Here is a 25,879-nt window from a genome sequence, read left to right as displayed (position 1 = left end):
AAAGGCATGGAGTCGCCCAGAAATCACCAGAACAAAGCACACACACAGGAAGGGCAAGGACAAGGTCTTGCGATGTGATTCGTTTTTCCTATAGGTACACACAGTGGGTCACTACATAAAACGTATTTCACACTGGGGATCACCAAGGCTGTTCTCAGAAAACACTGCCCCAGTACGGTACCTTCCCTTCCACATGAGGAAGCATGTACAGGGAGCCCCTTGCTGGACCATGGAAGATAAACTAGGAATTTAGACACCTGGCACCAGCAGGAGAATGGCTAAATAAACCATGGCATGGTCACAAAAAGATACCCCACCATAGTTATTTTCTTTTGCTGCTGTAACAAGTTTTCATAGCTTAAAACAACATAAACTGTGGCCAGTGTTGTGGCACAGCGGCTAAGCCACCACTCACAATGCCCACATCCGATATTAACACAGTGCAAGCCCCAACTAGTTCACCTGGGAAAGCAGCAGCAGATGTCCCAAGTACTTGGTCCCCTGCCACCCATGGGAGACCCAGCTGGGGCTCCTGGATCCCGGCTTCAGCCCAGCCCAGCACTGCTCAGCCACTGCAAGCATTTGGGGAATAAACGCCTGACGGCAGGTCACTCTTGATCTCCCTTTGTGTCTCTCTGCCTCTTGAGCTAAAATTTACCTCTACTTACAGAACATGAAATTATGTTTACATTACAAAAGTTTTTAATACAGAACTCCAAAGAGACAAGTGTAGATTCTTTTATTGTATTCCTGTATTAATAAACCCACATCTTGTATTTGTTTCATTAAAACACACACACACACACACACACACACACAGTGAAAAGAACTCCTTAAACTCTCCCATGTCCAACAGGCATCAGCCAGAACCGAGTCCCGAGTTCCACTGGCCCCAGCACCTCCAGAGATGGCACGAACAGGGAGCCATGGATGCACCTGCTGCTGCCCCTCAAGGTGAAAACCCCATTCCTCTCAGCGCCGTGCCCCAGCAGAGGCCAGTGCAGCTCCGCCAAGAGCACCTGCAGTTCCCCACCTGGTCCAAAACCCAACCTCCCAGCAGAGGAGCCAAAAACACACTCACTGCCCCCGGGACCACCAACCCCGGCAGGAGCCTCTCTGGAGAAACAGAGTAGAGAATGCACCCACCGAGGGGAAGGGAGGGGCCAAGGCCTCGCCCCTTCACCTAGGCATCTGCTGGGTGCACACGCAGGTGCACACGCTCACACACATGCACACACACAGGGTAAGGAGAGTCCATCTCCTCTGGGGCCTAGACTCTCTGGCGACCCTGAGAAGGATGGAGGTGATTTTCTCTCTCACTTCCGAGAATCCAATTCTGGTCCTCAGCCTGAAGCCCAGGTTCCACCACGAGGATGGCCAGACCCAGGGGCAGCAGCAAACTCACCGAGTTCTTTCACTCTCCTGACCCAGGCCCTGCTGTCTTCAGGGCTCTCCCCACCCTTGGCTTGATTTGATCCCCGTGTCCCCAGCTTTGCCCACTGCTAGAAGAAACCTCACACTCACCCCGACCGCCAGTCACGGTGACCAGATGGCTTCCTGGAGAGGTCCTTCCAGGGAAGGCGCTCTCGGGCAGCCAATGGAGGAAGCAGCGCCAAACCACGCTAAGCCGCACCGTCTCGTGGTCCCCTGGACCTTACACACTCACCCCGCCATCACTGCTCCCACACATCACCCCGCAGGGTAGGAAGTGGTCAGAGGCTGAGCCAGAGTCCAGAACTCCAAGACCAACTTTTCCAAAGTGTGGCACCAAGGCCCAAAAGCTGTGATGGAAAAAGAGTGATACATTCAGTTACATCAACACCAGAATGAATCTATGACCCAAAAGGTGAAAAAGCAAAACCTATGACATGGACAATAAAGAGTCACAGAAAGCAGTAAGAAAAACCAAGGTTTATGGGAAAATGAACAATATAAGTGAACAGAGTAGTTTACAGGAAAAACAAGATACAATAAGCCAAGATCCACTGCCGATTTTTCTAGCTCCTGGCCTGTGCTGGTTTTGACAGGATGATACCTCTCAAAATTAAAAACCTCATAAGCCCTTTGGCTTACTAAGACCACTGCTAGAATTTACACTCTGAATATATTCGCAAAGTTCCCCCAAGAAATAGATACAAAATTACAGCACTGTTTGTAACAGCAGAAAATCAACAGGACCAGCAACTGGAGCTAATTTCATAAAATTATATTCATAGGCGAACAATCAGGCAGCCATGAGAAAGAATGGACGAGGCCCACGTGGACAGTCCAGGAGGCATTTCCAGATGACACTATGATCATATGAAGAAAACAAAAGCGAAGAGCAGGTAAACGTAAACATTTTGAGGTCTAAAACAGAAAAGAAGAAAACAAAACCGCACAGACTGTGTGCAAGTACACGCATAGATCACTCTTTCCCAGAGGGACGCTCAGGAACTATTAAGCATGTGAGGAGACACCAGGGAAAGGTTTGGAGTGTTTTTCAGTTCTCCCTTTCTATAGCTTTTTTATCTTAAAAATGTTCTGTTTGACTTTCCTTAAAATAATAGTTCTGTTTATATTTAATAAATCAACAGGATTTTTCTGGAAGGGAAGACCTTAGCCAATTATTGTTCACATTTGTAGCCCTTACATTTAAAGAAACACAGCCCTTGGAGAGCACACAAGCACACGTGTTACATGTGAATTGCATCACGTCTCTCGTGTGCGTCTAGGAAAGGCTCTCAGGTGGACCTGACCCCGGCCAGCCCCTGCTGCCTCTCCTGCCCCACTCTCGGGAGATGCCATGACACCTGCCAGGGTCTCACAACTCCAACCCCTGGCAGTGGGATCATCCCGTGCACCAGGCCTCAGTGGGCACAGAGGCAGAGACGGGGCCCTCCAGTGGTTCTGCACTGGCTTCCAACGCACTGCATGCAGCCCAAAGGGCCCCCACTCCCCAGAACTGGCCTCCCCCGTCGCCCCATGCCAGGAGGGCCACAAAGCAGAAGCACCAGTCAAGATCCTCCGCGCAGCCTCTTCCAGGCCGAGCCTGGGGACCCGACTGACGACCCAGCCCTGCAGCAGGCAGCAGATTCCCTGGGCCCTGGTGAACCTGAGACCCGTGCCTGGGGGTCCCAGGGGCCATAGAGATGCTGTGGGCTCCTGGGCATTTTCCTCACTCCGGTCCTGCATGCTGACTATGACACCTACATTGATTTTTCTGGAAATCACGGGTATTAGCCACCCCTCCATTAATTCCCTGGAGGTTCAACCTGGCTCTGCTGCTCCCCAACCAGCCTACCTGGCCTGCATGTGACACCTGTGTGTGGCCTGGTTCCCAGGTGCAGGTCCCCAGTTCAGACATGCACCCCAAAGCCACGGCTGTCTTCACCCTTTCACATTCCCCTCGTCCCAGCCTCTGGGCCGTGGGAACATTTTCTTTCTACCCATACAGCTTTACGGAGCTTCCAGAGAAAAACTGGTACGCCCTCCCCTAGCCCATCCTGCCAGCATAAGCACCCAGCCCTGAGCTTTGCGGGGCAGACAGAGCAGGAGAGAGGAGCTCCCAGTGTAGAGTCAAAATCAAAATGGAGTGAGTGTGGCTAAAAGCTCATGGTGGGTCTTCTGCTTCTGTATGTATTAGCTTTGCTCGCTAATGGCTAAGGGTGTATCTTGTGACACTATGTGGGCCCAAACTCCAAGGAACTAAGTTGGCAGAAATGTGCCCTGTACTGTTACCTTACAACCATACCTTGGATCTGCTATTGTTCTTGGGTTTGTCATTGTCAACTGTTATCTTACAACCATATTCTGGGTTGTTTTTTTAATTGTTCACTGCATACCAGGGGTTCGAGATGGTGAGCCCTATTGGAAGATAGGGTTGGGGGCGTCACCCTGGTAAGGAGCGTCAGTCCCGATCAGTTGTAGGTCCTGAGGGGTTGCCTTGCCTCTCATTTTCAATAAAATTCATGTGGGACTGTCACTGTTTTTTGTGATAATCTATTTTAACTGATGAGTGGATGTAACACCAGTCTGGAGAGAGTAAGGCCGCAGGGCCTTGTGACACAGCTGCCGTACGGAAGGGCCGGGTAGCCACCGTGAAGCACTGGCCTCCTCCAGGGCTCAGAGCCAGTGACTGACCCCTCACAGTCCCTGAGGCACAACCAGGACACTGAGCAAAACGGGGCTCCACACCGAAGCGCATCCTGTGTCTGAAGCCAGCCCCAGAAGGTAGGCGGGCAGAGACCAACACTGGGCTGGAGAAGAGGCAGGAGGCCATGATGGGGAGGGGGCCGCACCTGCGGTGAGGCAGCTCCTACTGGAGCCGGTGGCACAGGGACCCGGAGCAGGGGCTGGGCCACTCCATGTGGCTCAGGGCTCCGGCCACCCTCCCGTGTGGGCTGCTTCCCAGAAGGCAGCCTGTTGCTCTCCTCTCCAGCTCTCAGAGTTGCGGGCTCAGCCTGGCGGCTCTGCGAAGTCCCTCCTCCTCACTGACCAGGTCCTTTGGGACCCCTGCCCCAAGCTGAGACATCCTGAGTAGAGCCCCCAGCCCTGGGGGGCTTGGCAGTCTCTGCCTCTCTGGCCCCAGGGCCCAGTGCTGACCTTAGAGGAGCTAAATCAACAGTGCCCGTGGGTCCTCCCTCCAGGGGCTGCCGGGACATGGAGAGGGCGGAGCCAGGACTTCAAACCCAGCATCTGGGGCTGGGGGCTCTGAAAACCCTGCCCCACCCTGGTAGGCCTGAGTGGAGAGAAGGAGAGGCAGCTGCAGGGCCAGAGAAGGCGGGCCTGGGCTCTCCTGGGGCTCTCCTGCGTTGAGTCACCGCAAACACTACCGGGGGCCCTTTCCCAGTTCCATGTTAACCAGGCAGGTGTCACACAGCTAAGTGTCCCTGTGGCTGTCATCGACTGACTCCCTGACCTTCAGTTCCGCCTAGCAGAGCAAGTCACAGCACGCTGATGTGATGTCTGGATACACGAGGAGCAGTGAGATGCAACACGGAAGTAGATTCTGCAAAGCCAGATGAACGCCGTGGGGACCTTACTCTGAGCATCCTTCCCACCACGGCTCACGCTAACGACCTTCCTTCTCCTGCCTTCAGGGCACTAGCTGCGGAGGCTGCCGAGAGACCGGTGCTCCATCGCACATGCGCAGACGGAGGTCTGCGTGGCTGACCAGCGAGCCGGCCTGCAGCGTCCTGTGGTGGGGGAGTTTTTGGAAATCGCTGGCATCCCTGTGCACAACAGGCACCCCGCGGATCCCTCCAGAAACTTCCAAGAACAAAAGAGCAGAAGGCGGACCATGAGGGCAGCTCCCCCAGCATTGCACCTTATTTCCTTGCACAACCTCCTGACCCAGGAGAGCCAGGCCTGCGCACAGCCCCTCTTGGGACACCTGGAACCCTCAAGCTCATCCACCAAGAGTGGGCAGAAACACAGCCGAGCGCCACTCCCCTGCCTGAGACGATGGGGCTGTGAGGGGCCTGCCCACAGCAAGGCCAGGCCAGAGACGCGATGTGGTCACAAGGCCAGCCCTGAGGAGCCTGGGTGCCAAGCCGGTCTCTTTCCTGCCTCGGCGAGAGTCTGTACATGTGATATAGAAACCAGTACAGTGGAAGGCCGGCGCCGCGGCTCACTAGGCTAATCCTCCGCCTTGCGGCGCCGGCACACCGGGTTCTAGTCCCGGTCGGGGAGCCGGATTCTGTCCCGGTTGCCCCTCTTCCAGGCCAGCTCTCTGCTGTGGCCCGGGAGTGCAGTGGAGGATGGCCCAGGTGCTTGGGCCCTGCGCCCCATGGGAGACCAGGAAAAGCACCTGGCTCCTGGCTCCTGCCATCGGATCAGCGCGGTGCGCCGGCCGCAGTGCGCCGGCCGCGGCGGCCATTGGAGGGTGAACCAACGGCAAAAGGAAGACCTTTCTCTCTGTCTCTCTCTCTCACTGTCCACTCTGCCTGTCAAAAAAAAAAAAAAAAAGAAACCAGTACAGTGGAGAGCAGAGGGGACGCCGCCACTCAATTCCTACTGGATCCTTGCAGCTCGGGGAGCGACTTCAGGCTGCCTGGGGCACCACCCAACCAGTCCCCTCTGGTGACACGTGCTCAGTGGGTGCTGGGGGACCACCTCCAGGTCGTGGCATTATCTACTCCTTAAATCACATTGCTGGGGCAGGCACTGTGGCGTCGTAGGCAAAGCCTGCACCAGCTGCACCAGCATCCCAATATGGGCTCCAATTCATGTCCTAACTGCTCCTCTTTATTTATTTATTTTTTTTTTGTAAAGATTTATTTATTTGAAAGGCAGAGAACAGAGAGGCAGAGGCAGAAAAAGAGAGAAAGGTCTTCCATCTACTGGTTCACTCCCAAAATGGCTACACTGGCTGGAGTTGGGTCGATCCAAAGCCAGGAGCCACGTGGGTGCAGGAGCCCAAGGACTTGGGCCATCTTCTACTGCTTTTCTAGGCCATGCCAGAGAGCTGGATCAGAAGTGGAGCAGCCAGGACTCAAACCAGCGCCCATATGGGATGCCAGCACTGCAGGCGGAAGCTTTACCTGCTACGCCACAGCATCAGCCCCTGTTCCTCTTCTGAGCCAGCTCCCTGCTAACGCACCTGGCAAAGCAATGGAAGATGGCCCAGGTTGCTTGGTGCCCTGCACCTGTGTGGGAGACCAGCGGAGGATCCTGGCTCTGGATTGATCCAGTTCTGGCCACTTCAGCTATTCTGGGGAATGAGCCAGTGGACCGAAGACCTTTCTCTCTCTACCTTTCTAAATGTAATGTGTCTTTCAAATAATGAATAAATCTTTAACAAAAAACATCACAGTGCTCATAATGTGCCTTTAATGTAGAGTTTGCGTCTGAGCAGGAAGCACTTATCTCAAGTCTTTGTACTAAATGCCCCAAACGAATCTCTAAGCAAAAGCGCATGGGTCATAGCAGCAGCTTGCGTGAACACAGACAGCTGGGCCCGTGCCAGCCCCCACAGGTGCAACAAGGACTCCTTGGCTGTAGACACGCATACCCACGCACCCTGCTAATGTGGGAGTAGCACGGGGCACCCAGGCTCGCTACAGAATGTCCTTTGTCACCAGCCCCAGGCCCATGGAAAACCCTGGGCTGCCCCCAACATTCTCTGTTTCGTGGCCGCACAGCAGACACCACGGGCAGAGCGACCGCCAGTCAGAGGCGTCTTCCCCACACAGGGAGGCACCCAGCTCTCGGTCCCTGCGCCAGGTTACAGAGCAAGTTAGCCCCAGCATCACAATCACTGCTGATCCTCCTCTGGGATGAGAAGAGAGCACAGAGGGAGGCCAGTGTTGTGGGGCGGGGTAAACCATAACGTGCAATGCCGGCTCCCTCGTGAGCGCTGGTTCAAGCCCCGGGTGCTCAGCTTCCGATCCCGCTCCCTGCTAATGTGCCTGGCAAGGCCGCAGAAGATGGCCCGAGTGCTTGGGTCCCTGCACCCACGTGGGAGACAGAGTTCTGGGCTCCTGACTTTGAGGATTAAACTAGTGAATGATGGCTCTCTCTCTCTCTCTCTGCCTTTCAAATAATGTGAAAATGTTTTTTTAAAAATAAATACAACCATGAAAACAAATGAGGGAGGCCCTGACAGCTCAGCTCCCGTCAGTGGCGATGGACCCTGCCCAGCACGCAGCTTCCTCGTCACGCTCTCGGGATGAAGGCTCGGGCATCCCCAGGGACTTTCCAGGACAGCTGCCACCGTCCCATCGCTTTCCACGGAGTCCTCATCCAACACAGACATCACGTGCTCATTCTCTCACTCGCCATGCAAAGCCAAGACCCAGGCAGGAACGGGGCACCTTGGAGTCAGGGCCGACTGAAGTAACACTCGCAGGCCCAGGAAACTCAGGCCCACTTGGCTCACCGCACGACAGCGGCAGGAAGTGAGGGGGTTGGTGATGAGCACAGCTCATGTGCGTGGCCAGAGAGTCTGCAGAGAGCAAACCTCAGAAGGAAGCAAGGAACTGAGAACCGACCTGAATTCCCCTGAATGTCAACACACACCCCTTTCAACAGCTCACAGCCCCTCGGGGTCTTCAGTGCACAGCGGGCTCAGCCCCTTGGAGCTCCAGGAGACAGACAATTTCCATTGCTGGTTCATGCCCCAAATGACTGCAACAGCCAGGGCTGAGCCAAGCTAAAGCCAGGAGCCAAGAGCTTCATCTGGGTCTCCCACACAGGTGCAGGGGCCCAAACACCTGGGCCACCTTCCACTACTTTTCCCAGGCCCTTTAGCAGGAAGCTGGATTGGAAGTGGAGCATCTAGGACTTGAACCAATACCCATATGGGATCCCGGCACTGCAGGCGGCAGCTTTGCCCACTATGCCACAATGATCCTGCCTTTGTCACCTCCACGCACACCTACTGGCTGTGGTCCATGTGCTCAGGGGCCCTCTGAGCTCAGAAAACAGGGACACAGGTGCAAGCCAGTGAGAGCAGGAGCTAAGGGACACAGAGCCAGGAGACTGGAGGAGCTGCCCCACACTTAACCACTGGAATAGTGACTCAGCCCTAGGCACACCGCTGCACCTATGGCAGGATCCTCTGGGCCTGCTCTCACACAACTCACCAGCAGGCGGCTCGATGCCAGCAGACCAGCATGCTCAAAGCCACACAAGACACACAGAACCCTCTACAGTGAACAATGGGCCTGGTAGAGGGGTGTGTCCTGCCAAAGCAGGCAGAGCAGGTTCTGGGCTAAGATGTCATGGATGACAAGTTAGCTCAGCACAGCAGAGGGCATGGTGGGGCTGGCATTCCTGAAAGGAGCACCAGTGTGACCCCACACCTGGGAGACAGCAAGACTGGGCCAAAGACCCAAAAGATGCTGCAGCTGACATGCAATTCAGAAACGTCGGCTCCCATCTGGAGCCCAAGAGGGCAGGGAGCAGAGCAGGGCACTGGCCATGGCCTTCGCAGGGAAGGCAGCGCTGCCTCACGTGGCAGCTGAGACCCCACCTTGTCCGGGAACATTCTCCTTGTGATGCCCAGGGGCCTGGGAGCGTCTCGGGCCAGCCCAGCTGGCTCTGTGTCCTGTAAGGGCTGAAAATGGTAGACCCCGCTACCACGAAGCCGTGGTGAGGTCAGAGGTCAGAGAGGTGACATCATCCCCAGGCAATGTGGCCAAGGCAAAGTCAGAGATAGGAAGAGCAGCAGACTTCCTGTCTAGTGTGTCCAGAGATTCTGTCTGGGATAAAGAAAAGACCTGAACCTGGACACTGGTGGTGGCCGCACAACTCTGTGGGTGTCCTTGAGGCTGAGCTACACTCTTAAAAATGGCTGGAACGGTCAATTTTATGACTCATAGTTTTACCACCATTTTTTTTTTTAATAGGAGCCAGATACTTATCCTGGTCTCCCATGGGGTGCAGGGCCCAAGGACTTGGGCCATCCTCCACTGCACTCCCTGGCCACAGCAGAGAGCTAGCCTGGAAGAGGGGCAACCGGGACAGAATCCAGCACCCCGACCGGGACTAGAACCCGGTGTGCCGGCGCCGCAAGGCGGAGGATTAGCCTAGTGAGCCGCGGCGCCGGCCACCACCATTTTTTTTTAATTGGCCAAAGCAGGGACTGCCTGCCAGTCCTTCCTGGCCCAGGAAAACAGTCAGTGGAGGAGGTGGTAACCAGACATGCAAAGGTTCAAGTCCAGTGTCGGGCCCATAGTAAGTGCTCAAGGCAAAAGAGTGACCAGCCTTTCTGTGGTCATGGACAGCATCACCTAAGTCATGAATAAACACACACCAAGGATCCCCAAGTGCCGCTACACAGTTTCCGTTACAATTAAGTATCAGTTAATGGAACCATCATCTCAGAATCCCTATTTTAATTGTACACCATGAATTTTAAATTCAAGATCAGCTCCCATTTCCATTGCTCATTCGCATCTCCCACAATAGGCTGCTTACTGCTACAATTATTTTCCCTCCAACCATTGTGATCACTGTACTTAAAATTCCATCAGCCTTCTAATTTTAAGCATCTTTTTTTGTGTGTGCGCAGCACTGACAACTGACAAGCGCCCTGAACCTAACATCTGCTCCCAGCAATTCATGGCTTCCAGTCTGAGAACCGAGAGCACACACACGGCCGTGATGAGCAGTTCCTGCGCCCCGATTCATGGCGCTTGTGACTGCGACTGCATCGGTGACAGCTGTGTCTGCGCCACAGGAAGCCTGGCCCCGCCATGCCCAGAACACAGCCCCCAGGCTAGCAAAGGACCTACTACGTTCTAGGCAACCACTCAGCCTTGTCCCATGCTCTTTGCCATCTGACCCTCAAGTCAGCTGCATTTCCCCAGAAACCACTGGGGAAAACCGCCAAGAGCTCCAACAGCCCTCCTCTGGGACCCTGCTTGATGTCCACAGCCAAGAAACACCCATGAGGTGCCCTCACTCCCGCCCGGCTGCCGCTGCCTGCCGTGACGCTGTCAGCATCAGGGCTGAGGGCCAGCTGTTGAGAAACTCACCCTGAAACCTCGACTCTCAGCTGTTAGCTGCTGCAGCCAGAGCTGCAGCCGCATGTGCTCCGAGCCGGACGGGGAGATCATCTGCTGCAGAGTAGGGCCCTGGCCATTTGTTTGGCCACAGGTGTTAATTATACACAAAGCGGTACATTGTGACAGCAAATAAGCATAAAACACAAGAAATATGTTAAGTGTTGCTGTGAATTCGTTCTAAGAGGAGCGTGGTGGGGCAACAGATCCCGGAAGCTGGGTGAAAGCAGGCCAAAGGCGAGCAGCCTGCAGACTCGTTTGTTTCAGTTGCTACAGCTGCTTATATAGCCAAGGCAGCCAACCCAGTCAAGGGGCGGTCTATGCCATAACCAATCACAGCCTGTTGCCAGGCAGTTTCCGTTGCCAGCAGCCATCTTGGCATTGCCTTCTCATTCCACCACAATTAAGGACATCTGGAATTTTCAGTTAGGAACTTTAACATTGGTAGTGCCTTTCACTGGGCCCTCCAGAAGTAAAGCTCCACAAACTGAAAGCTCTCCCAGGGCTGAGGCGGGCGCCGGGTGCCACAGGCAACAGTACAGCTGGAGGAGCTCATTCCACATGTGAGTGCCCGGGCCTGAGTCCCAGCTCCGCTTCCAATCCCAGCTTCCTGCTAACGTGCACCCTGGGAGACACCTGATGATGGCTCAGTAACCGGGGCCTAAGAATTGGAGTTTCTCCCTGCTGCTGTAAAACCTCACTGTAAAACAATGTGTTGCCATACATATCCGATGCTTACCATATCTTTAATTTATTGTTTTAATTATTTATTTAAAAGCTCAAAGAGAAATCTCCTATACATTGGTTCATTCCCCAAATGCCCACAGTGGCCAGGACCGGGCCAAGCAGGGAAGACAGCTCAGGCCTCCCCACTGAGCCCCTCTGTGCTATCCTGAGGCCCCGCTGAGTGGCCTGCACCCCCTGGGTCTGCACGTGATGAGACGCCCATCGGCACGGTTCTCAGCGCTCACCCTTTAAGTGATGTGTGACTATCTTTTTTTTCTCCTTTAATTTGGAAGTTTTCATTGTTTCATCAGAAAGCGTAAACGCTGGAGCCAGCACTTTGGCATGGAGTGTTAAGCCACCACCGCAATGCCAGCATCCCACATGGGCACATGGGCACCGGTTTGTGTCCTGGCTCAGCCACTTTTTTTTTTTTTTTTTTTTTTTTTTTTGACAAGCAGAGTGGACAGTGAGAGAGAGACAGAGAGAAAGGTCTTCCTTTGCCGTTGGTTCACCCTCCAATGGCCGCCGCGGCCGGTGCGCTGCGGCCGGCGCACTGCGCTGATCTGAAGCCAGGAGCCAGGTGCTTCTCCTGGTCTCCCATGGGGTGCAGGGCCCAAGCACCTGGGCCATCCTCCACTGCACTCCCTGGCCACAGCAGAGAGCTGGCCTGGAAGAGGGGCAACCGGGACAGAATCCGGCTCCCCGACCAGGACTAGAACCCGGCATGCCGGCGCTGCTAGGTGGAGGATTAGCCTAGTGAGCCATGGCACCAGCCTGGCTGAGCCACTTCTAATCCAGCTCCCTGCTACCACACCTGGGAAAGCAGCAGCAGATGACCCAAGTGCTCGGGCCCCTGCCATGTGGGAGACTCGGAGGAAGCTCCTGGCTCCTGAATTCAGCCTGGCCACACCCTGGCAACTGCAGGAATTTGGGCAGTGAATCAGCAGGTGGAAGATCTCATTCTGTGGCTCTCCTTTCCCCCAGTAACTCTTCCTTTCAAATGAACAAACATAGATTTCAAAAGGAAGAAGAAAAAGGCGTGAACACCAGCTTGGATTTGGGCGGCACGTGTGCATGGCTTAATGCACAAGTCACCTGGAGAAACTCTATCCACCTCCACTGACGCAAGCCAAACTCCAGAAAGGAGGTAGGAGAGGGAGCCACGTGACATTCCGGAATGAACGTTACCAGCTGCAGGAGGGCTAACCAGAAAGGCCTGTGGCAGAAGCACGCCAGGCGACTTCAGAGAGCAGCTAAGAGGCCGCAAGATGCAGCGAGAGCCAGAGCCGAGAGCCAGAGCCGTGGACCGGAGCGCTCAAGGCGCAGTCGGGCGGGGCCTTCAGAGCCCTGGGAGCCTGTGACAGGGCAGTCACAGAGGGCTTTGAGCAGACAAGCGACCCGGCCCAACTCACAGTGTGACAGGGCCACTGACCTGCTGCACTCAGAACGGGACAGAGGAGAGGGCCAGGGCGGGGCAGGGCAGAGCAGAGCAGCTGGGGTTCCTGGCAGGAGGCTCTGACGACCACACAAACAGGACAGGGACAGCACGGGAAGAAGTGCTGAAGTGCACTCTGTAGGTGGAACCAACGAGAAAGATGGCAACTACAGGAGCAGTAACCGGTGACAGAATGAGGTGCACGCACGTGCTCGGAAGGACATCTGTGTTTAGGGCTGAGCGCACACACACACACACACACACACACCACTTACACCAAAGCAAGACACTGGCAGTGAGGCTCATTGGCTTGAACAATAAGCTGCTCACTGCCATGCTCAACGTGACCAGTCCCTGGGAGGCAGTGTCCCTCTGTAACAGACGGCGCAGCCCCGGGCAGCTGCTCTCTTCGTGGCCAAGTCACACAGTGAGGCTGCAGGTGGCAGATGCCTTGTTGGACCTAAGATTCTCTCCAGCCTGTGGCTGCCTTCCTGGGCTTTAGGACAGCCCTCCTATGCCTGAGCGTCTGCCTCCTCACTGGCCACTCAGGATGACCACCCCTTCTCCCTTCTGCCCCAGAGGGCTGTAGACAGGTGCACAGTGTCCAGCACCCAGCAGAGCCTTCCTCCTCCTCCCTCCCCAACTAGGACTCCAGGGACTCCCTGGGAAGGGTACCTGCCCCCCCCGCCACCCCGAGACCCCAGGTTCCCCAGTGTCCCAGGCTCCAAGAGGCAGGAAGGGCACCAGGCTAAAACAGACCCCAGCCTGGCTGCCTGCACCAAGAAGGGGCAAGAAGCCACGCACGAGCCCGGCCCCCCACACCCAAGTCCAGGTCAGCCATCCCAGCAATGGCTGACTTTGCTCTCCTGACTCAAGCAGGCCACGGAGGAAAGGAAACACGAGCTGAACACTATTCATCTAAAATCACGGGTTTCGGAGAAGCTATAAAACGTGCATGCTCTTGCCAAACGGCTGTCGAAAGCGCTTTGCTCTCCACTTGGGCCGGAAATGATCCGTTCCCTGCCTAATGCAGACATATGGGTTCTGTGCCCCAAATCTGCGCAGTCAGACGCACCACACACTGTGAGCTACTTTGAGATGATTAAGAGTGGAGCCATGAATCTCTGCTTTGACGTGACATGGCGCTCTGACCCCCAGACATATCGTAATGGGTTCTTAACAGTGCTTTCCAAACCGATGGAAATTTTTTCTCCAAAGCCATTCGCTAATTAATAGCTGTTCACACAATGATCATTTTCGAGTACTTACGGAACTATGCCACATTATTTTGTGACGGGCACATCATTACACCCATTAAAATTATTTGTGTAGTTTTTAACCTTCTGCCAGGAACCAATGAGGCAGCTCTGAGGGCATGCAAGCTCCGTGACCACACCTGGAGGCCATCTCCTCCCCGACACTGCCTCCTTCCCCAGCCGGGAACTTGTCCAGCACAGAGGACCGCCCCAGCTCCATGCCCCTGCCCTGCAGCCTCAGGCCACTGCCCTTGGCCTGTGGTCACCTCCTGCGCTACCCAAGTGGCCACCTCACCCTGCTGTCAGTACTGCTGGCTCAGCACTCTGCCCAGCTCACACAGCCCAGCAGCCGGCCTGGCCTTCTGTGTCCCCCAAGTGACAATGACCTGATGGACAGCAAGTGCCCCTCTCACTTATCTCTGGGAAGCCAGCCAGGAGGTATGGGCAGTCAGGGGTGGGGGCACCAGCACCCTCGGTTCCCACTTCAGAGGCTGGGAGTGGGGTACAGGGAGCCACCTCTGCCTTCCCTATGAGAGGCCCATCCAGGTCCTGGGAGGCCCCTACCCCAAAGCCCGCATGTTTGGCTGAGATTCTAATTCAATTGGGCATCCCGCACTTGGTCTGGGAGCTCCAGGGGAGGAGGAGGTGCAGGCAGGCACCCACCAACCCGGGGCACCAGCTGTCACAGGCCAGGGACCCTGAGCTCAAGCTCACAGCTGTGCAAGACCCGAGGGCAACCTTGCCCAGACATCCCCTTCCTCAACACCAAGGTCTGCCTGCCAGACCCCTCCCCGGCCCATGCCCCGCATCCCACAGCCTCCTCGCGTTCTGCCAGCCCCTGCCCGCCGTCAGGTCGCCGGCGAGAGAGGAGGGAGCTCAGAAGAGCTTGCTGCCTATGCTGCTCGCTACAAACTCCAGAGACGAATCTGCTGTGTGCTGCGGGAGGCCGCAGTGCGAGGTGGTGGCACAAGCTGAAAGCTGCAGGTGGCCGTGACCTTGACCTGTCCCTTCCTTCCCCTGCACCTCCCCCCTCCCAGTTCTGCACCAAAATAAACTTATCTTTTAATTCTATTTCCCCACTGACTTTGTAAAATATTCGCATAGCATTGCATTCCTACTATGTGCCAGGAGCTATGTCCCAGTTGCTTAGGAAACACTGGAGAGGCAAAGAACAAAAACTCGTGCCTCTCAGCATTTATTCACTGAACAACCCAGAAACACCAACACTCAGTCACAGATCACGCTGGAAGCCAAACTTTCACCACCTGGGGGGAAAAAAGAGGAGAAAACAGACCGACTTGCACTGAAAACGTGAGATTATCCCAAGAAAAACAGAGGGAAGCTAAGTAAATAAATTCAAAGATAATAAACCAACATTAATACCCGTGAGGTTGTTCTTTGGGGGAAACCAGATTTAATATACTCCAGTCTCTGGCAAACATCAATTTAAAAAACCTGAAGCTTTAATGATTGTGTGTGTGTGTGTAACAGGGGTTGGTATTTGGCAAAATGTTTAAAATGCCACTTGGGACCCACACACTCCGCATCAGAGGGTCTGGGTTCAAGTCTCAGGTCTGCTCCCTGCTCCAGCTTCCTGCTGGGAGACAGCAAGTCATTGGTGACTGAGCTCCCAGTGGCATCCTGGCCCCAGGCATTTTGGGAGTGAGCTAGTAGATGGAAGATCTGTGTGTGTGTGTGGGTGTGGGTGTGTTTCCCCCAAATAATAACCTTTGTTGAAGCGAGAAACAATTACAGGGGAGATCTGCAACAGTAACACACTTAGCTGTTCTTTTAAGATCTCCCTGGTGTGGATGGCCCACGGAGATGCAAATTATCAAAACTGCGCTGTCAGAGTGTGTTAAGACCAAAACCAAGAAAAGTCTCCAACATTCGCCTCCACAGAAAGTTCAGGTCCCAGCATTGGGTGCAGCTTTCCTGAGACCACTGCTGTGCATCACGCGAGCTGCTCCACTGCGAGACAAGGTGAGCCTCAGCCTAACACGCAATCGGCCGCTGCGCCCTGTGACGCCCACATCCCACAGAAGCACAAGGCTGAGGATCCTCCTCGCTCGGAAGACAGAGATCATCCAGCAAATGCCAGGAACGGAATTCCACTCACTAGTAAAGCAACTGCACGGAATGACAAGCAGGGCTTATCCCAGGATCATACAAATGGCTAAGCACTAGGAAGTTATTCATATAAAGAACCGACCTTCTGGGGCTGGCGCCGTGGCTCACTTGGCTAATCCTTCGCCTGCGGCACCAGCACCCAGGGTTCTAGTCCCGGTTGGGGCGCTGGTTCTGTCCCAGTTGCTCCTCTTCCAGTCCATCTCTCTGCTATGTCCCTGGAAGGCAGTGGAGGATGGCCCAAGTGCTTGGGTTCTGCACCCGCATGGGAGACCAGGAGGAAGCACCTGGCTCCTGGCTTCGGATCGGTGCAGCGCTGGCCTTAGCGGCCATTTGGGGAGTAACCAACAGAAGGAAGACCTCTCTCTCTCTCTCTCTCTCTCTCTCTAACTCTGCCTGTCAAATATATATATAAAAAAATCAACCTTCTGTGAGGTTAGTAATTACATCTTATAATTACACGACATTAACATGAGGAGGAAAAATACATATAAACACACATAAATATATACAATTTTCTAAGGTGCTTTTCTTTTACATCCAACATCAGTGAAGGAACAGGCATGTGGTGCAGTGGTTAACTCACTGCTTGGCAAACCTACATCCCATGTAGGCCGATCTGGTTTGAGTCCTCCATTAGGTTGGTGCAACTTAAAAGCTACAGCTTAATCTGAAGAAACAAAATTTCTCAAATAAACATCTCACATCACACCTACCAGCATTAACATTCAAATTCTCACATCAAAATCAGGAACAAGACAAGCGTATGTGCTGTACCATTGTTATCTAACCCTATTCGGAAAGACCTGATCAGCACAGTAACCTAAGAAGCAGTACTTAAAACCTAACTTTTAAACAGGAGCCTTTGCTTTTCAGTTCCGTGATCCTGACCCTTGCGGGAGGATAACCACTGCCCTGACGTGAGCAGGCACGCCCTTCCAGAACATTCTTTCTGCTGGTCTAAACTCTGTTCTCAGCAGCCCTTGGAGGCTCCTGTGGGGAAAAGAAGTCTCAGAGGGAGAGGAGGACAGCCTGGGGCCTCTGGGTTGGAGCTGTCTCGAGGTGGCAGGGCTGTGGAGGCGGAGGCCCTGAGGGTGTGGGGGAGCAGAGCTCTGTCGCAGCCGGGGGCCTGCGTCGCAGTGGCCTGCTGGGTTTGCCCTCTCGAGGCTCTGGGTTTTCCGCCTTAACAAGGCCTTAATCATTGTGATCAGCAGTCAGCTCATCACCCTTAATTGGATTATGTTGTAAGCAGGGTTCCTGGAGAGGGTCCACAGCAGATGGGGCGCAAGGCAGGCCGGCTGGGGCCCTCTGTGCGCCAGAGCACGCTGGGCGGCCTCAGCAAATGCATGCAGCCTCCCGGGCACCCTTCGCTCTGATTGTTAGGATGCTAGATGCCGGTCTCGTCCTCCGTACTGCTCTCCTCTCTTACTCTGTCCTCTGCCTTCTGGCCGAATATTCCTGCTGCTCTGCCACGGGAGGAAGATGGCCACGGCAGCCCCTGAGCCCCCTGGTGCTCGGTTCCCGCCACCCTAGTCGATGAATAGGTTCATTCCAGCCCCAGTTACATGGGGAGAGTCTCACTGACCCCACTGGGTCAGCTGGACTTCCCAGGAAGCAGGTGGCCAACTCTGGCCAAGGAGGGGGTCCCTGGGTACAAACATGGCTGCCAGCAGCTTACCTGCGGCTGTGAGAAGGCAGGTCTCAGGGCACAGAGGACGACTCCCAAGGTGTTCAGCATAGGAGGTGGTTACGGGACAATGACTAGGTTGTCCTCACCCAAGCGGGGAAATGCTGTGGGACCCCCGTCACTATCAACAGGGCTCTGGTCAGACTACACACGACGTCTGAGCAGTGTTCCATGTCAGGCCCAGGCTTTGACAGGAGATCATTTCAGTGGCTTCATTGCGAGTGGCTGAAGACGTCCGTCATTGCGGGACATGCTGTAAATTCTCTCACCATTACAGGTAGTGCAGGGCTGTAACACTAAGGCTGTCTCATGAGTAATTCTTTTGTTTTGTAGTACAGGGAGGTAGGATACATGGCAAACTCTCCGGCTATTAAGGGGTTGCTAAAGATGCCGGACATCCGTGAGTGACAGGTGTCAGATCTAAGTGTAGCAGAATCAGCTACTAGGTGACACAGAAAACACAGGTGCTTTTCTGTCTAATTGATAACGTATCCCTTCCCGCCCCAAAAGGGTTGCCCGGGCCAGGCTCTCGTTTGATAGAATCCCAAGGAGGAGGAAAGGAAAGGAGGTAGCAGCCTGAGGGCTTGGTTCTTTCCTGTCTGGGGATTAAATCTAGCACACTCAGCTGCACTGGCCTGGGTCAAATGCCCACTCATAGATCAGTCACTGGCGCAAGGTAACAGGCCCACCCCAGTTATCTTAGGTGGGGGCTGAGGACATTGGTCCCAGAGTTCTTGGGAGAGGCAGAGTAGCTGCCACAAAGGGTGTTCACTGCTGCTGTGGGACGAGTGTTTGAAGAATCCTGACACGCTGCCCAGTTGCCAGAACCATCCCCCAGCTTGGCTCCTGATGCGTGGCCTTTGTGCACCCCTGTCTCTGCGCTCTCGGTCAGCTTGTGTGCTTCACATATTTATTTGTAAGCATGATACTGACTTTACTGTTACTAAGATAAATTTTTTAGATAAATTTATGCTAAACTTTGTAGGAATATAATGTTATCATGAATGAATAAGTGACAACAAAGCCTCATTTTTTATTAAAGAAGTTTTTATTGGGGCCGGCATTGTGGCACAGTGGGCAAAGCCACTGCCTGCGGTGTCAACATCCCATGTGGGTACTGGCTCAAGGCCCAGCTGTTCTTTTTTTTTTTTCAAGATTTATTTATTTATTTGAAAGGCAGAGCTGCAGAGAATGGGGGGGGGGGGGCAGGAGGGAGAGAGGGGTTTTCCATCCACTGGTTCACTTCCCAGATGGCTGCAATAGCAGAATCTGCACTGATCCAAAGCCAGGAGCCAGGAGCTTCTTCTGGGTCTTCCATGCAGGTGCAGAGGCCCAAGGACTTGGACCGTCTTCTACTGCTTTCCCAAGCCATGGCAGAGAGCTGGATCAGAAGTAGAGCAGCCAGCATCCATATGGGATGCCAGCACTGCAGGCAGTGGCTTTACCCGCTATGCCACAGCACTGGCTCCACAACCCAGTCATTCTATTTCCTATCCAGCTCCCTGATGCTGTGCTGGAAAAGCAGCAGAAGATGGCCCAGGTGCGTGGGCCCCTGCCATTCACATGGGAGACCTGGAAGAAGCTCCTGGCTCCTGGCTCCAGCCTGACCCAGCCCCAGCCACTAGGCTATTGAGGAAGTGCACCCATGGAGCCACTCCTCCTCCCTCTTCCTCTGTCACATTCCTAATGCCCTGATTTGGTGGGAAGTCCCATGATGTTTGTCTAAGAAGATAACCAGGGTCACTGCTGTGGTGCCGGCAGCCCCTATGGGCACCGGTTCAAGTCCAAGCTGAGCCCCTGAACCCACATGGGAGACCCAGAGGAACCTCCTGGCTCTTTTTTTTTTTTTTTTTAAGATTTATTTAGTTATTTGAAAGTCAGAGTTACAGAGAGAGAAAGAAGGAGAGGCAGAGAGAGAGAGAGAGGGATCGATCTTCCATCTGCTGATTCACTCCCTCAACTGGCCACAACAGCTAGAGCTGCACGGATGAGAAGCCAGGAGCACTTCCAGGTCTCCCATGTGGGTGCGGGGCCCAAGGACTTGGGCCGTACTCCACTGCTTTCCCAGGCCTTAGCAGAGAGCTGAATTGGAAGTGGAACAGCTGGGACTCGAACCAGCGCCCATATGGGATGCCAGTACTGCAGGTGGCAGCTTTACCCGCTATGCAATAGCATCAGCCCCCCGGCTCCTGGCTTTGGATTGACCCAGCTCCAGCCAACGAGGACAGTGAATCAGCAGAAGGAAGACTTCTGTCAGTCAGTCTCTCTCTCTCTCTCTCTCTCTCTCTGCCTCTCTTTAGTTCTCTGCCTTTCAAATAAATAAATCTCAAAAAAAAAAAAATAAATAAATAAGATAACCAACGTGCGAAGGAATTAACCCACAGTCTAGCCGTACACCATCTGTACCCCAAATGTCCCAGCCTGCCCCTGCCAGGTGACAGGGGTGGCCCACAAGGGAGCCGGCAGTTCTAAGTAGGAACATGGACTTGACTATCATAGCACAGCCATGGCGAGCTCTGGAGAAGCCGGACTAAGCCTGCAGATGCTCCAGACATGTCTGGGCCAAACACAAAGCGTTAGGGAAGAGAACCGTGCTGGCTGCTGGCCAGGAGAGGGGACGTCCTCGGCAGGCCTCGGCCAGCGCTTGCGTTGGGATGAGCCCTCCTCACTCCCCTTTGTCCACCAAGCCCCCACCCGATGCTCCACCTTTTCTCCACTCCATGCTCATGTTCATCCATCCATCCCCCCTTCTTGGATCCAACCAAGGACTCATCACCCATCTCCATCCACCTGTCATTCAACCATCTTTGCACCCAACCAAAATGTGCGCACTCTCTGAGTGCCACCAGACACCATTCATCCTGCGGCACCACCTGTGGTTCTCTGTGACCCATCCATGCACTCAAAAAACCCAGCCAGCCTGCCAACCAGCTGCTCTATGGAGGATCTACACCAGGCTACATATGGCTACAGACACATGTGGCTACACACATGAACACGAGCTGTCGCCCATGCAGAAGGATCTCTCATTCTAGTGAAGAGGGGGGCTTTATGAATTTAAGCCCCTGCAGGAACCTCCTCGGTAGCCCTCTATATGTTCTTTCTAGAACACAGAAGTAGCACTTTCTGCCTCCGGGCTGGGTTCCTCGTGCTCAGCTCAGCCTGCTTCCACTTCTCCAGAATACTACGTGCTGTGGAACCCAGCCAGCCTCCACTCCCAGCCTGGGTGCCACCTGGGCCCTCACACAGCTCAGCACACAGGGCCCCAGAAGCGGGACCCACGTCCTGTCTTTACCTCTGTTGCCCCCCAACACGCTCCTCAGCCATATCACTGGGGATGGATGGGGACTATCAAATGTTACAGGTAATTTAGCTTTCTCCAGGGCACACTGGGAGATGATCTGCGTTCGAGAAAATGAAGTCTGCAGTAGATCTCACTGATTGCATTACCCCACAGAGAGGCAGAAACAATCCCGAAGGTGGCAACTTAAATCACTACTTGGTAATTTACTAAAACAAAGCTAATACCCTAAGAAATGTTTTCTCTGCCATTTTACAGCAATTTCACCATTAAGCTATCTTTGATTGCAATTTATAACAATGAATAAAGCAAAGGAAAAAGGTTATCTTCAGCTCAGCCAAACAGTTCACTCTAAATATTAATGATTTTTTGGGGGCAGCACTGTGGCGTAGCAGGTAAAGCCACTGCCTGCAGTGCCACCATCCCATACGGGCACCAGTTCAAGTCCCAGCTACTCCACTTCTGATCCAGCTCTCTGCTGTGGCCTGGGAAAGTAGAAGATGGCCCAAGTCCTTGGGCCCCTGCACCCACATAGGAGACCCAAAAGAAGCTCCTGGCTTCAGATTGGCGCAGCTCTGGTCATTGTGGCCAACTGGGGAGTGAACCAACAGATCGAAGAACTCTCTCTGCCTCTCCTTTTCTATGTAACTCTGAGTTTCAAATAAATAAATGAATCTTGTAAAAAATTAATAAATAAATATTAACAATTTTCATCATAAGCAAAACCCTGGGCATCATGTCCAGAGTAGCCACAGCTCCCCAACACGGCGAGGTGGGGGTGGGTAGGCGGAGATGGGGCCATGAGCACAGTCATCTTCCCCCGCTTTCCCAGGCACATTAGCAGGAAGCTGGATCGGAAGTTGAGCAGCCAGAACTCGAACTGGCACCTGTACGAGACACGGGCGTCACAGGCAGCGGCTCAACCTGCTACACGACAGTGCCAGCCCCAGGCTTCAGGGTTGGGACTGATCCGTGCTGCTGGCCTTCCTAGTTCTCCAGCCTCCAGACGCTGCCATGAGACTTCTCAAGATAAAGACCCTCTCACCCCCACCCACCCACCCACCCATCCAGGAAAGGGCAGAGGCCCCTTCCTCCTACTCCGCACCTTGAGTTCAGGTTCCCGTGGGTGAACCTGAAGCACCCTAACAGCTGCTCCTGGGAGAGATGACAGGGCCCAGCCCAGCCAGAAGGGTGCCTCCCTGGACAGCAGGGCCCCAGGCACCCCCCAAGGCCTGGCAGACCCAGAGCAAGGAGACAGGACATGGCCACAGACCTCGGCACAAGGAAATCATGGAACAACCTGGATGACATGCTGGGACCTGACTGGGGACACGTGTGGCTGTGAGCTGGGCAGCGGGGAGCTCAGGGCCCTGGTCACTTTAAAAAATGTGTAAAATCCAAATGGTCCCCTGAGACGCAGACCTTCCAAATCTAGATCCGGGGAGACAGGTTTATGGATCATTATTAAATTGCTGAGAAAAGGAATAAACCTGGAGAATATTCAACATCAATCAGACAAACGAGGCTGCGGCCCCATTACTCACGGGGAGACTTGGGTGCGGGCCAGCAGCACGGTGGCCTCCGGGCAGCGCAGTGTGGGGGCCGAGCTCCAGGGCTCCGGGCCACCTCACAGCCTCTGTCCTTGGATGTGGAACTCAGGCAGACACCAAGAGAGACCCGTTCGTGGCGGGATCTGAGTAACGCTTTGTGAAGTCAGCGATAGGAAGCCCGGTCAGCCTGGGAGACAGAGACAGACAGACATCATCTCTCCACGCATTTCACACACACGACACTGAGGCTCTCAGACGTTCTGTGCAAGCTAAGGGGGCCAAGGTGGGCTCAGCCACCTGTCTCACCTCCTGCTTGGGAGGCAGGTACCAATACCTGCTAGTGCCCTCCCATGGGGACCAGGCACTACCGGTCACCTTCTTCTCTCTTTGCCCCTCAGGAAAGTGACACCTGGGACCACTCCCCAAAGACCCTCCCCGACTCCTACCCTCCCAACTCATCTGCCCGCCAGGCCAGGCTGCGGTGGACACCGGGACAAAGCCCAGGCCCCCAGGGGAATCTAGGCACCAGAGGGGACGGGGAGGGCACAGTGACCTGAAGGTGCCCAGTCAGCATCGCTGTGAGGACCAGGATATGAAGGCCAAGGCCACCAGCCAGCCCCGCCCCGTCACCTCCACCACTGCCCAACAGCCCCCAGCTCCGACACTTCCGGCTCCATGCACTCAGGCTGATGGGGCCTGAGGGGCGCAGGACAAAAGGGAGCCAGTTACCCAGCCCTGCCTGCTGTGACCTCACAGAGATCCGTGCCTAGGCTGGCGACCTGCACACGCCATCCGGCCTTTCCCTGTCACAGCCACTCACACACGCAACAAGATCGACATCTGAATTCGGCTGTTGCCACTCCGACCTGCCTCTTGAAGCCAAGGCCACATTTCAGTCCTGTCACCTGCACCTCCAGGGAGCAGCGTGCAGACAAGGACCAAATCCATTGTCCCCGGCACAAGAGGTAGCAGAGGACAGGCCCCGAGGGCCCCCCAGGGACCCTGTCCTGGAGGTAGGGGGGAGTCAAGGTTAGCACTCTCCCATGGCCCCCCAGGGCAGTTTGCCTGGCCCTGCTCCGCACACCACCTGCACCTCCCCGCCAGCCTCTCCCCTCCAGCAGGCTCTTCTCCTACAAACCCGGGCCAGGTGCCGCAGCAGGCGAGGCTGGGAAGGCATTTCCCAAACTGAGATCCGCGGTGGCTCATGGGAACCCCCTCAGAACCCGCCCCTGCCTTTTCCAGCGTGGAGACTGTGTCCTGGGGAGCAGGTCCCCCCAGCTTGCACTCACAGCACGTGGGCACCCCCACTGAGCCCCCTCCTCCACCACGGAGCTCCCTGGCCCCAGGCTCAGCCCCAGCCTCAAGCAGACACCCCTCTCGACAGGGTGGAGCCGACCGCACTGCTGAGTGCCAGCTCTCACACTTGCCATGGCTGCCCCAGACCCTCAGGAGGAGAGCAAGACCCCTGGTGTCCCTAACACCAACTCCCTGCCCAGGCCAATGCTTGCATGGACGGCTCACCTCTGTCCTGCAAGGGGTGAGGCCAGGCCTTGTACCGCAGGCGCTCCCAAGACGGGCCTGGCCTACCGAGCCACCCGGCCTTTCTCCCACCCAATCAAGCAAGCCACATGAGCCCCGGCAGCCCTGCAAAGGTGCCTGGGGCCGACTGTGCCCAGGGACACACACAGGTGCCAGACTAGGGGAGCCTCCTCCACTCACAGACCCCCCGGGGCCTGTGCTATCCCCGACCCCAGCCCCCCATGCCCCACCTGTCTCTGCTGAGGGCGCTCACCTCCGCACTTTGCCCACAGGAACGTCCTCTCCTCCCCCACAGCAGCAAAACACAGCAGCACATCTACCAGGCGACTCCACAGCCAGCAGCATCCACGCCCCAGGCCACGCTTCCCTGCCCTGAGCTTGGCACCTGGCACCCTCTGTCACCCCCTGCCGGCCTGTGGTCAAGCTGTTGCCTGGCTCCCCAGCTCCTGCTCCAACCCCCTCTTTGCCGGCCGACACCACCCACACCGGCAGCCCTGGGCTCACCTGTGCGCTCTCGAGCGCTGCTTCCTGCACGGCCCGTGGCCCTGATGACTGATTACCTGCCAATGTGGAGGCCCCAGCGCATGAGCCAAGGTGCCATGAAGACGGCGGTGGGCACTTTCACTGCCTGCACTCCGGGCTGGGCCAGGGCCGTGGCTGCAGCTGCCTGGGTACTTGTGGCCGCTAAGCTCCGTCTCCTGGGTGAGGGCCTCCCTGCGGCAGATTCTTCCGCGCCAGCTCCCACTTGGGGCTGATTTTGAAAGCATCCATGGCCGGCGCCGCGGCTCACTAGGCTAATCCTCCACCTTACGGCGCCGGCACACGGGGTTCTAGTCCCGGTCGGGGCGCCGGATTCTGTCCCGGTTGCCCCTCTTTCAGGCCAGCTCTCTGCTGTGGCCCGGGAGTGCAGTGGAGGATGGCCCAAGTGCTTGATGAGCCGGCCGTGGCGGCCATTGGAGGGTGAACCAACGGCAAAAGGAACACGTTTCTTTCTGTCTCTCTCTCACTGTCCACTCTGCCTGTTAAAAAAAAAAAAAAAAAAAAAAGGCATCCATGGAGCAGGCGAAAGAGCTTACTCTGCCTCACCAGAAGTGCCTGGAGCAGACGTCTCCCCCTGACCAGGAGGGCCCAGCCGGCCCCATGGCCACTGCCCTCCAGCTGTGCGTGGGCAGGCACTGGGGGCTGCTGGCTCAGTGTGAGAAGGGAACTGGGCCAGTGCTTCTCCACGGGGGGCAGCTCACAGCCGGCCAGGAGACAGGCTGCAGGCCGAAGCCACGGACTCACCTGCTGCACGAGGCTAGGGCCAGGGCAGAGAAGCTCCCATGGTGACACGGGGCAGGGGCTTCACAGAGCCCACATCCCCTCGGCCAGCAGGGCCTGCGGCTGAGCAGCCACAAAGAAATCCCTGGCTTTCCTTGGCGCTGCTTAAGGCACATCACAGCCTCCTCACCCCTGTTACCCAGGCTCCCTGTCCCCGAACACAGGTGGCGCCCAGAGCTGGTCAGACACACGGTCTGCCCCCCACAGAGCTGAGCCGAGGCCCTCAGAACTTGCGGAGAGTGCCAAGGCGGCGTCCTTGAAGAGGTCAGCAGGGGAACACCTGGGCACCCGCGCAGTCGGGTCTCTGTCGTGCCCCTCCCAGGGTGGCTCTGCTGCAGCTGCCCCTCGCTCCCGCACAGCGCTGTCCCCGCACAGAGTCCGTGTCTCGTCCCTGCCCCCTTTCCGAGGCTGCTCACGGGGTCATGCGTGACTCAAGAGGAAGGGAGGG

At 55.5% G+C, this 25,879-nt stretch overlaps 1 long non-coding RNA gene across 3 annotated transcripts in view; it reads right to left on the bottom strand.

Moving 5' to 3' along the window:
* Window positions 1-25,082, bottom strand: part of LOC138850147 (uncharacterized) — a 62,140-nt gene extending 37,058 nt beyond the window's left edge. Inside the window, exons 1-3 of one of the 3 annotated variants that reach the window (XR_016236096.1) lie at window positions 24,365-24,609; window positions 22,567-22,759; window positions 18,948-19,102 (exon numbers count right to left, since the gene is read on the bottom strand). This is a non-coding gene — a long non-coding RNA (uncharacterized LOC138850147). The other 2 variants (XR_016236095.1, XR_016236094.1) reach the window with 2 other exon arrangements.
* Window positions 25,083-25,879: the final 797 nt, after the last annotated feature.

The sequence above is a fragment of the Oryctolagus cuniculus genome, chromosome 6, assembly GCF_051225735.1.
Source record: "Oryctolagus cuniculus isolate XC-2025 breed Fujian yellow rabbit chromosome 6, ASM5122573v1, whole genome shotgun sequence".
In the NCBI taxonomy this organism is placed as follows: Eukaryota; Metazoa; Chordata; class Mammalia; order Lagomorpha; family Leporidae; genus Oryctolagus; species Oryctolagus cuniculus.
The sequence above is the reverse complement of the archived record's forward strand: the minus strand, read 5'-3'. Positions and strand labels throughout refer to the sequence as shown.